This window comes from Pongo pygmaeus, chromosome 1 (assembly GCF_028885625.2).
Source record: "Pongo pygmaeus isolate AG05252 chromosome 1, NHGRI_mPonPyg2-v2.0_pri, whole genome shotgun sequence".
Lineage (NCBI taxonomy): Eukaryota > Metazoa > Chordata > Mammalia > Primates > Hominidae > Pongo > Pongo pygmaeus.
In genome coordinates this window covers 88,251,204-88,263,421 of record NC_072373.2, presented here as the reverse complement: position 1 = coordinate 88,263,421, position 12,218 = coordinate 88,251,204, and the positions used below count along the sequence as shown (strand labels likewise).

General features: G+C 34.3%; 1 protein-coding gene across 2 annotated transcripts in view; it reads left to right on the top strand.

Moving 5' to 3' along the window:
• The window catches only part of ATF6 (activating transcription factor 6), a 212,740-nt gene that overhangs the window by 148,997 nt on the left and 51,525 nt on the right, over positions 1–12,218 (top strand). The window lies entirely within an intron of this gene.

Below are 12,218 nucleotides of genomic sequence, written 5' to 3'. Positions count from 1 at the left end.
TTTTTTTCATATCACAATAATATAAATATTTTAAAGTACTCCAGGCAGTTCTCCTTCAGTATTCCCAGGATGTCATTAAGCCTGTTCACCCTGCAACAGCTGCAAGTTATTCCAAACATCTGTACTGAATCTTTACACTCTACAAGCCTATTTGAAATCAACTGTGTCACCCTATTAACAGCTTCAGTAATTCTCTATTACTTTTCTAACCAAGAGTTAGGGAGAAATAAGTCTAGTATATCAGAATGAAGAATCCTGAAAATTGCTTTTCAAAACTGATTCTCTGTGATCATGAACATAATGTTTTTATTTACCCTTCCAGATTTGGTACTTAAAAAGTTAGTTTCTTAAATGTGTAAAATTTAGATCATTTGATAAATGATTTAAAAGAATTTCCCTTAAGTTTATTAAGTCTTATTTGGTAGTAAATATAAAAGACAAAACATTCCATGTAAAAATTATTTCATACATTTTAAACAGTTTAAATAGAGTAAGTGTAGTCAACTCAAAACTCCACTGCCTTATTCCTCTGGGTCTTGCATATTTATTGGTGGAAATTTTTCTCTGCTATTTTTTTACATTTTACGTTGTGGGATAAGCACAGAATTATTGAACCTATGACCTATATATTCCACAGCTTACTTCAATGCTTCTATTAGGCACCTGTCCAGAGTTGAAGAAACGTCTCAGATCACAGCAGTTTCTCAAAGAATGTCATTTTGTTTAGCTTCATTTCAATATAACATTGATGAGAAAAAAAATCAGTTCCCAGCTGGGGCCACTGTCTGTGTGGAATTTTCACGTTTTCTCCGTGTGTCTGCACAGGTTTTCTCCAGTTTCCTCCCACATCCTTATAACTTTTGCTTCACAAACATTTATTGACTTAACCTACCATCACTATGACCGCCATCACTTACTGATTCACCAAAAATTGCATAAATTATCTTACTTGTTTTTATTAGTCTTTATTAAATGTATAGCTCACATTTATTTCAATATTTAATATTAGAAGTGCTTGGGGCCTTTATTTAGAACTTTGGTGATGTTTTTGTAGCCAGAAATATGCTGTAGGAACGTAACTCTTGTTTATATCAATTAGGCTATCGTAAAACTGGTTTCCTTTATGTCATTTCACTTAAAGAATTTATGGACGATGTGAGGAATAGTACTCAACTTTTGCTTATAAATAATTAACAGATGACATGAAAAGAGACCTCTTAGGAAACAATTTTTACGAGACTGCTGAGCTGGGAGTTAACATTTTCAATAAGAAGCCATTAAGTCAAATATAATCTTTTGCATTTAAACTCTACATCATTGTATTATATTACTAGAAGTCTAAAAACCAAACAGTATGGTAGGAAGAATAAAATGTTACTTATGAATATAATTTCTGCTTATACTTTTAGAAAGAGGATTAAAAGTATTGACAACAAATGAAGTCAGAATAGCTTGATTAAAGTAGTTTATTAAAAGTATCCCCTTAATGTTATAGTATATGCTAATTATTTGCTTTGCATATGTACACATCATGACATACATTTATGCATTAGCTGAGACATGTTCATTCTGTAAGTTATGTACAAAACTAATGATCTTCAGTTACACAAGAACATTTAAAAATTTTACGTTTGAAATAGATAATTAAGCAATGCTGTGTGAAACTGAAAAATGAAAACTTTGATTAAAAAAAGTATTTTCAAATATAGGATAGTACATGTATATGAGAATACTTTTTTGAGTATAATCTTAGTAACATCATTATGATGTTATATAAACATATGACATATGACATATAAAATTATAGTAGATAGATCACTGTGTTACCCACTTACACATTCTTCTGTCATATTAAGCAACAAACATTATTCTTATCTATAATAAAGCAGATATTTCTGTCTGTCATACATATGAAATATTTGTATGTATTTATTGGTAGTAATTTGTAAGGCTAGTCTTTTTTTATAATTTCAACTTTTATTTTAGATTTGGGGTAGATGTGCAGGTTTGTTACATTGGCATGTTGTGTGATGCTGAGGTTTAGGGTATGAATGATCCCATCACCCAATAATGAGCATAGTAACCAACCAGTTAGTTTTTCAACCCTTGAGTAGACATTGCTCCAAAGTAAGATATACAAATGGCCAATAGCACATAAAAATGTGCTCAATATCATTAGCCATTAGTAGAAATAAAAATTAAGAAATGTTTAAAGTATTTAATGTTTTATTTGAAAAAAATAAACCAATTAAAATTTTAAATAACATTTTTAATGGAAAATAATTATATCTCCCAAAGCAAAAAAAAAAATTAGTGAGAAGAGTAGCACTGTTTTACAGTTTTGCAGATTTTTAATATGTGATTTAATGGAAGATAACAAGATTCTTATATATTTCTGTATTCAGTCTGTTGCAATATATTGTTTTAGTTGAAATATATGAAGAAAATCTACCCTCATGCAGGTAAGTAGTTGCAAAGGGAAGGAGTATTTTAATAGCCTTTTCAAATAATTGTGAATTATTCTGTTTTGATACTACATAAGAACTCAGCAAGTGGTAATTTCTTCAAAGATTAGTTGCACTATAGAATCTAAAGCCTTATCAGTGATACTTTTACCCTCTGTAACATTAAAAATCCATTGATCTATCTTGCAGTTTGAATGGAACTTGTACCCATGCATGATTTTGTAACATCATTCACTGCTCATTTGGAAGATATTGGTTCACTAAGAGTTAGGCAGATCTTCCAAATATGAACATATTTCATTATACGATGTCAAAAAATCACATTCATTAATATCACCACGAATCACATCAAGAAAGTCATACTCATGGTGGTAGATACATGGTTTCTGAAATTCGGATTTTCACTGAAAATCCCAAATTTTATAATTTGCAAATACTGTCAAGTGTTTTCTTTGAAATATTAGGCTTACTTCATTTTTAGAAAGTGCTTAATGGGTTACCCATGCCTGAATAACAATAATTCGCCATTATTTCAAGTAAAAGTGGTATTGAAAAAAGTGGGTTGTTCAGCTTGCAAATCATTCACCCAAGTGCTTTTTCTTGAGATAGCCATTATGCTTCAGTAGGCAGCAAAACAGTTTTTTATGTTCTTGCCCTTTCATCACAGAGAATGTTAATAATTTTTACTGCTTCAACAAGGATATTCTAAATTGAAATTGGCTTTAAAATATTTTATTCATTTATTCATTTGTTGGTTGATTCATTGTTACTGTATGTGGCGGTGAAGAATACAGTGACTACTAGACTAGTTTGGTGCCACTACATAGATTTATACTAAGGCCTAGCGGTTTGGCTTTGCTTTTTCACCAACAGAGTAAATTTCAACAAAGTGCAAAAAGGCTTGAAAATAGTTTGACCTGAAAGGGTCTTAGAGATTCTTGCCTCCTTAGGGAAAAAAACTAGTTAAAAAGCTATTATAATAGTCCTCCTTTAGCTAGTTTACATTATAAATCGTTTGTGGATACCTACTATATGAAAGGTTGTAGTAGATCCTGGGGATTCACCAATGAACAAAACAGATGAAAATGTCTGCTGTTTTGGAGCTCATGGAGCTCATTTATAAAGGGTAAAGATATATAATAGGTGTTAGAGAGAAAAGTAAAGCAGAGAAAGGAAAGAAGGTGTGTTTGGTGGGAATGTGTGTGTACAATTTAACTAAGGTGGCTAGGAAAGACCTCACTGAGAAATTGACATTTGAATGAAGATCTGAAGTGGGGGCAGGTTAAGGTGTGTGCATCTACAAAGGCCACAGCTGATTCTTTATCTATCTCTTTTCATCCTTCCAACTTCCAGACCTTTTTTTTTCTGCTGGTAACTCATACCTTTTAATTAAACTTTAATTTAATTTAATTTAATTTAGTTTCTTCCAACTCTGCTCTCCACCTCTTCCTTGCCCCTAGCACACACACAATTAATCAGCACTTACAAAAACAAAAACTTACCTCTTTACAAAAGATACAGGGATAGAGTAGAGGCTTTGAATACTTGTGCTTCAATTATTTTCCCCCTGTCATCTTTTATATTAAAGGAAATAAAATATAGGGGTGTCTTCTTTTCCTGGTTGAATTGGTAGAGAATATCTATGGCAGTTAGTGCTAATGTTTATAAAAAGGAATAAACACAAGTGAGATCATCATGGAGAGAGACCAAATCAGTAGGGACCAAGTTATAAAGAGATTTCATTTCTAGGCTAAAGAGTTTGGATTGGTTATGTGTGCCTGTCATCCTTTATTTCATTCAGTAGTGGAACAATGGCTCTCAACTATGTGGTTGAGGGAATAAACTTAAAACAACAAATCTAAATTTCCTGTATCAGTTGCATTTAACTGTTGCATTTCCTCAAGGACTTCACTCTCCTCAAACTTTTTGGTCCCTTTTTAAAAAAAAAAAAAATTATTGAACACTTATAAGTGTTGAAATACTAACTTGTCTAATCTTTATAAACAATCGGTGCAATAGGTGTTGTTACTGTCCCTATTTTACTAACGAGAAAACAAGGACACAGAGAGATTAAGGAACTTGCTCTATATCTTACAGCTAGAAATCAGGTGATGGAAGGAGAATTCAAACCCAGGCAGTCTAGCTCCAGAGTCCATCCTTTTAATCTCTGTCTGTGCCACTCTGGCCAGTGTTTGTGAATGCAGAGTCCTGGAACTATCTGCATCAGAATCACCAGGGATACTTGTTAAAAGTGAAAAATTCTGGCCCACCTCAGACTTACCATGTAAGAAATTGTTTTTCAAGAATTGAGGAATGTGGGTATTTATATTATAAAATCCTGCAGGTGATTCCGATATGTATCTTTTGTTAAGAACTTCTGTTTTAGAAGGACCTACTATTGGCACTGTTTTTGCTTCCGATCCCAGCTTCCTATGATTAAATGCTTTCTGAAAGATACATAGTTAGTACAGAACTTAATACTATTATACTATTCTATACTATTATACCCCAGTTTGACTTTTAAGCTGTTACCACCTGAAATTTAAATGAAATCCTTTTTAGAACAATACTTGACCAATTTAAAAATTGTGTTTCCTACAAATGCATTATACCTTAAAAATGCACTTTAAAACTGAATGGAAGCCAGGCACAGTGACTCACGCATATAATCTCAGCACTTTGGGAGGCTAAGGTGGATGGATCACCTGAGGTCAGGAGTTCGAGACCAGCCTGGCCAACATAGTGAAACGCTGTCTCTACTAAAAATACAAAAATTAGCTGGGCATGGTGGCGGGTGCGTGTAATCCTAGCTACTCAGGAGGCTGAGGCAGGAGAATCACTTGAACCCAGGAGGCAGAGGTTGCAGTGAGCCGAGATTGTGCTACTGTACTCCAGCCTGAGCGACAGAATGAGACTGTATAAAACAAAACAAAACAAAACAAAAAAAAAGAAACACATACACAAAACTGAATGGAAACTGAGAACTTACTGTTCTATTTATGATGAAAGAAAACTGGTAGGCTTTAGAAAGTACACCCTATGTGATATGAAAAGTGAACTCTTCTAGATTGTGGAACAGCTTTATATAGTATCATACCTCCATCTTTAACTAGGATTGCAGCTGGCAATAAAGCTCAGCTTCTAATGCAAGCAAGTGTTGAGTTTGGCTATTTTGTTAACCCAAGATCCTGAGAGAAAATTTGTTTACTGAAGTATATAAAGCATATTATGATTAAAATTTCTTATTCCACTTTGTAGTTTGCCTTGTTAAGACTAGTCTTTCCTAAAATGTGCTTTAGGGCATTTTATAGTCCTCCATATTTCTTTATGTGAAGCCAACATCAAAATTGCTTTGAAAAGGATCAAGATCTGGAGTGAAGGCTGGAGGAATAGCTAGACACTGAGGCTCATGCAAGGAGAGATAACTTTAGAAATATAAATTACATGAAACCCCTTTTTTTCTCCCCTTCCAGAAATTTGTAGAGTCATTGATATGAAAGAGTTGGCTAGTATATCTCCCTGTGTTCCCTTCCCACCCTGCTGTGCTGTCTACACAAACACAAGTGGCATTTGAGGTAACTTTGAGATTCTGCTGGGTTAAAAAAATATATATTTTTTGTCTCAACCCAACATGTTCCCTCTTTTTTTCAACAAAAAGTATAATGATTCTCTTATGTATCTATGTTTAGCTTTTTGCTTGAAGTGTTTCCTAATAACTTTTCTCAGGAAACTTGTTGACTCAATTTGCTGTAGCCATAGACCCTCCTACCTGACCCCCTGTGGTCTGCTTTGGTAGCACACCTGTAGGAGGCAATGTAATCTTCAGGAAATTCACTTCCTACCAGTAGTCCTGAGTAAAGTGAATTTTCTAAAATGAAACATCTTGTAAACATTATATATGACAAACTCCCAAATGGTTAAACTCTTTATGCATTTAGTGTTTGATCTTTTTCCTTAAGAAGACTTTTTTTTGGATTGCTGTCCTGTTGGCACTCAATAAATTACAATTGCTAATAAGTTTCAGAGGCCCTAACTTATTTTCCTAAATCATATACTTCCCAGTTTTTGAAAAGGCTCTCTATTATAGCTAACAAAGTTTTGAACTTTGATTAACTCAAGTGTTTTTGTTGTTGTTGTTGTTTTGTTTTTTGTTTTTTTTGGTTTTTTTTTTGAGACGGAGTTTCGCCCTGTCGCCCAGGCTGGAGTGCAGTGGCAGCGATCTCGGCTCACTGCAAGCTCAGCCTCCCAGGTTCACGCCATTCTCCTGCCTCAGCCTCCTGAGTAGCTGGGACTACAGGCGCCTGCCACCACGCCTGGCTAATTTTTTTTGTATTTTTATTAGAGACGGAGTTTCACCATGTTAGCCAGGATGGGCTTGATCTCCTGACCTCATGATCCACCCGCCTCGGCTTCCCAAAGTGCTAGGATTATAGGTGTGAGCCACTGCGCCCAGCCAACTCAAGTTATTGAATGAAGTAATATGAAGCACATGGGCAGAGACTTCCTGGTCCTATACCTGTCCAAAGCATGTAACCAACATTTTGTCTAAGAGCTTTCCCTAGGGAGATCAATCCTGACCTGGTTTAGAAACATTTTTTCCTGAAACTTTCATCAAAAGAGAAGAATGATTTTGGATGCTACTGTCTTATCCTTAGGAAAGTATTTACAAGAAACCATTTTGACCAAGAAACTCAAAATTAATTCTGGTTTTCAAAAAGGGAGGCATATATCAGTCCTAGATTGAACCTTATGAAATTACTGATATTTGACTCACAAAAATGACAGTTTTTTTATGGTCCAACCTAATACTTTTTGGTGTTAATAAAAGGGGAGGCAGGGTTAGTTGGGCAGTTTGTGGGGGACATCCTACAGAGTTTGACATGAAAAGTATATCTTAAATTAAAACTTCAATTTGTACTTATTAGGATTTCAAGCTCATTTTTCCTCTGATGACCTTGCCAGCATTATCAGATTTGTATTAAGTGTCAAAAGTTTCCCCTTGTCAAAGCGTAAACCTTGGCTCATTCTTGGGCCATCTGTTGTACACTAATAGTTTTGATTTATTCTTCTGGCTGACATGCATACTAATGGTACAGATGCAAGCTTTATATTTCCTTTTATGGGTCTGTAGTTTTATTGCATACATTAGTGGCACAAATACAGCATTCATATTAGCTATTTATATGAACTATTTCTAGTTTTGGGGTGACTAATATACTTTGCTTATGTTTTTACTATGCTGAGAAGCCCTGTATCATAGATATTTTAATAGACTTTAAATGATTACATTCTACTTAATTTTACCACCCCTAATTTTGTTTTTTTGTAATTTTTATTTTCACGACATGTCACGATGTGTGTCTGTATATTTTTATGATTTCAAATTCCCAAATTGCCATTGCTTTAATGAATGAGCACATTTGGTTTTTGATCAGGAATTACTATAACTACTAGAAAACAACACTAGTGCAAAATGTGAATTTAGATAAATAACTCTGAAAGGCCTACTTCTAGTTGAAGCTTTGGCTCTAATTTTTGAGGGTTAACATGTTCTTCAACTTCTTTGACAGCTTGAAAGATATGAAATAGAGTGATAGAAAACAAAAGCTCTCTAGGACAGGGACATAGGTTAGAGAAAATTTAATACAAAGCTGTTTTTGAAATAAGGCTAGGTGCTATTTTTATTTTTGATCTGCTTTTAACAGTTTCCTATATTGGAAAACCAACCCCATCTCTGGAATCCAGTGGATATGGGCCAAATATAAAATGTTAAGAGGCTGGTGTTACTATTGGTCTGCTATGCAAAACTTTTTCCCTAATAGAGTTCTGTGTTGATCCGTGTGAAAGCTGCTCAGTGTCACAAGTGCAGCCTGAGTTTCCTTCATTTCTAGGGGAAATTATGATAGAAATACATTCCTTTCTATTAAAGATAAAGGGCTCCAACCTTGAGCCAGAGTTTTCTAATACAGTAGAAGCCATCTTATCTATATAATGGCTACTAGTAGATAGTCTGTTAATAAACAATACTGGCTAAAATAATTTTTTAAAAAGATACGTATCTTTATTTCATTTGATTATATTAATGTGCACTCATTGGCTAGTTTTGTATGTAGGGCAAATTTCTTTTCTTTGAGTCCAAATCCACTCTTCAGAGTTCCATGTTGCCATTCTTGCATAAACTATACTCACGATTCAGCAACCATAATTTCCAGTATTGGTTACAGTTGCTATAAATTGGAATAAGAACTTAAAGGTACTTGTTAAGCAATCTGAGGGCAGACTATTATGATTTTTACAGTTTCTTTGCAAGGAGAGAACATTTTAAAACTTATTTTTATATTTTTGCTCTCTTTTCACACTATTAGTTTATGTAATATTTTATTACACAATTATACTAATACAATTAATGAAAGTAGTCTTGAAAAAAGACACAACTCAACTAGTCGTGAATGTTCCCTGTGCTATGGGCACCAGTCAGTGAGTTGTATAGGGGGAATGGGAAGGGTCATTTAATCAGTTTGTACTCTACATGGATATGTAGAATCAACATTTGATAACTCTCAGTAGGGCCTGAATTTTATTGTGAGTTACCATAATTAATTTCAGTGGAACAAAATGTGGTCCTTTTCTTTTGATAAGCCAGTCTCCAATGCTTTTGTTTTCTTAAAAAGAGAAGAAACATAACTTTGAAGGCTGTGTTATGCACTAATATTTTGTTGGTTTCTAACAAATTGCTTGGAAGAGGGAATTGGGAGAACTATATGAAAGTAGCATATTTTCTCATGTACAGTATTGCATAACATTAGAAAACTGATGCTTTACTTTCATGGTGAAATGTTTTGGTGTTTCCCCCCCACCCCCATGTTTCTCTAACTTTTTCTGGGAATAAGAGTAACATTATACATTGATTATAATATTTGTCCATACGATTTCATTCCAGAGGAAATCCTATGGTATCTAAGCCCTACGGAAAGCCTGATAAAGACATTTCAGGAGTCCATTCGAAGATGTCTTAAAATTAATGACATAGTTTTGAGTGACAGTGCCAAAATATATTTCTTTCTATGGCAACATTCTTATTCTACTATCCTTTTTATTTTTAAGTAGTTTCATTTTTGTCACAGTTGGGTTATTTTAAACTATTTAATTGGAGGGAAAGAAGTACAAATTCATCAAATTGTACCTCCAGAATTGAATTTCCTTCACTAGTTCCTTAATAAGTATTTAAGTAAAAGGGGGTGCGATATCAAGAAGACTAAATTATAAATATGGTTTCTATGCTGTTAAAAAATAACAATCCTGTCCTTGATTAACCATTATGGAGATTCTTCTTGACCAAATACCTTTAGAACTGTTTCACAAATTTATAATTTAGTAATTTGGTTTAGGTTTAGGTTTGAGTGACAGAAAATCCAAAATAATAGTGGCTTAGATAAATTATAAGTTTATTTCTGTCTCATGTATAAGTTTCAGAGATCTAATGATAGCTACTTAATCATCAGGATCCCTGTCTCCTTCTGTCTTCTTGCTCCATAATCCTCAACTTGCAGCTTCTGTCTCATGGAACAAAGACGGCTACTCCAGCTCTAGCAGTCATATCTGCCTTCTAGCTAGCAAGAAGGAGAAAGGGAAGGAGGAGGGAAGCCTTCCACCATTACCACCTTGAAGAAGTTGCCATTTCTTCTTACAGTCCATTGACCAGACCGTGTAGCCTTATTTGGTTGCAAAGGAGGCTAGGAAATATAGTCTTTATTCTGGGTGGCCTTGTGCCCAACTAAATATCACAAGTCCTGTTGCTATTTTAATGTTATAGAGAAAGGAGAGCATATATTGAGTAAGAAAAAAAAGGCTGTTTCTGCCACAATTCAGTTTCCCCAACAAAATAAAAACTTGGATTTATATTCTTTAAGAGAAAATATCCTCTGTAGCACAGTGCTGAATACATGACAGGACACTGTGCTCAGTAAATTTTTTTTAAGGGCCGGTCACGGTGGCTCACACCTGTAATCCCAGCACTTTGGGAGGCCGAGGTGGGTGGATCACGAGGTCAGGAGATGGAGACCATCCTGGCTAACATGGTGAAACCCCGTCTCTACTAAAAATACAAAAAATTAGCCGGGCGTGGTGGCGGGCGCCTGTAGTCCCAGCTACTCTGCAGGCTGAGGCAGGAGAATGGCATGAACTTGGGAGGCGGAGCTTGCAGTGAGTGGAGATCGTGCCACTACACTCCAGCCTGGGTGACAGAGCAAGACTCCATCTCAAAAAAAAAAAAAAAAAAAAAGACAGTAAGAGGCCAGTAAATATTTATTGAGTGATTACAGCTCCTTTGTTTCTGAAAATGTGACTCACAGTATTAATGATCTAAAAAAGAGTAAGATGAACACAGAAAGTAATGATTCGGGATTCATTGTTGTGAGGTTCAAGAAACATTTATTTTGAGGAAGTGGAGGTAAATATTCAATGAAGTAACTACATTGTCCCAGATATATAGATAAGATAGATAAAATATATATATTATATACTGTATAGATACTTACTTTTATTATAAGATATGTACTGTTAGAGTTGGTAGTATACCAGCTTTGGTTCCCTGCAGTCTGATTTTTGGGCCTCTTGGTAAACAAGTACTTAAAAACTGTTACCCTAGTTTGCAAACCTTTAATAATTAGAGACAAGGCAGGTTAACTGTAATAATTTGTATGCATGCAAGATGTGATTCTTCTTTTTCATAAATCATACCTAGTTTTTAGCTTTCTGCTGCAAAAGTAACTAGTTTGTTAGAAATTTAGTGAAAAGAAAAAGTAGGAGACATTGTGTTCAGAAGATCATGTTTAAAAACAACAATTAGTATGGCATCTATATCTTAGCAGGAAACTCAGAATTAAGTCTGAGCCTGACCTTAACCCATGACCAGTGGAATCTAAGTTTGTTTATTTTTACAATAGCCTTAATTTGGGGCTTGCAAGTTTTTTGGTTTGTTTTCACATTCAATTTAGAGACCCTGAAGCAGTATTTTAATGATAGGAATTAAGCTATGTATAACTTTCATGGCTTGAAGATCAGCAAATTCTGTTTTTTCTTAGTTATAATGTTATCTTACTCAGAAATGTGTGATCTTTGTGTCTAACAATGCATTTAAAAAAACAAAACAAAACATTCCCTTGCTGCAATGCTGGAATTCTAACAGAATTTACTCATCTTCTCTCTCCTCCCCAATTTTTAAAAACATGTTCTCATGGAAATGTTGCCTTGAATTACACAAGATACAAGCAGTTACTGGAAATGTTTTCTACACAGTTGTGTTCATGTATATCAATTTCAATTTGTTTTTCACTTTTTAGATTTTTTTTCTTAGTTTTGCTGATAATCACACTTCATAATCGTATCAACTTTGAACTTTGAAGTTGTGTTGAATTTTTATTGCTCTCAGCCGTATCAGACCCTACTTTTTGATGAGTTATTTCATATAGTAAGTTTGTTGAATGAATGGTGAAACAATGAACACAGGAACAAGAAAAGAAAGCAAAATGCATCAAACTTAGGTTTAGTTTTATCTCCAGTTTAACCATACTCCCTTAAATGGAAATACTAATATACTTTTTTTTCTTTTTTCTGTGACAGTTCATATGTTTTTGCTAGGAAGAAGAGGAGTTATTGAAAACAGTAGTTAATATCAAAGTCATAAGTCATTTATAATCAGCCTTAGAATGCCTACAGATGTATATACATTTTTCAAAACACTTACACTCTGCC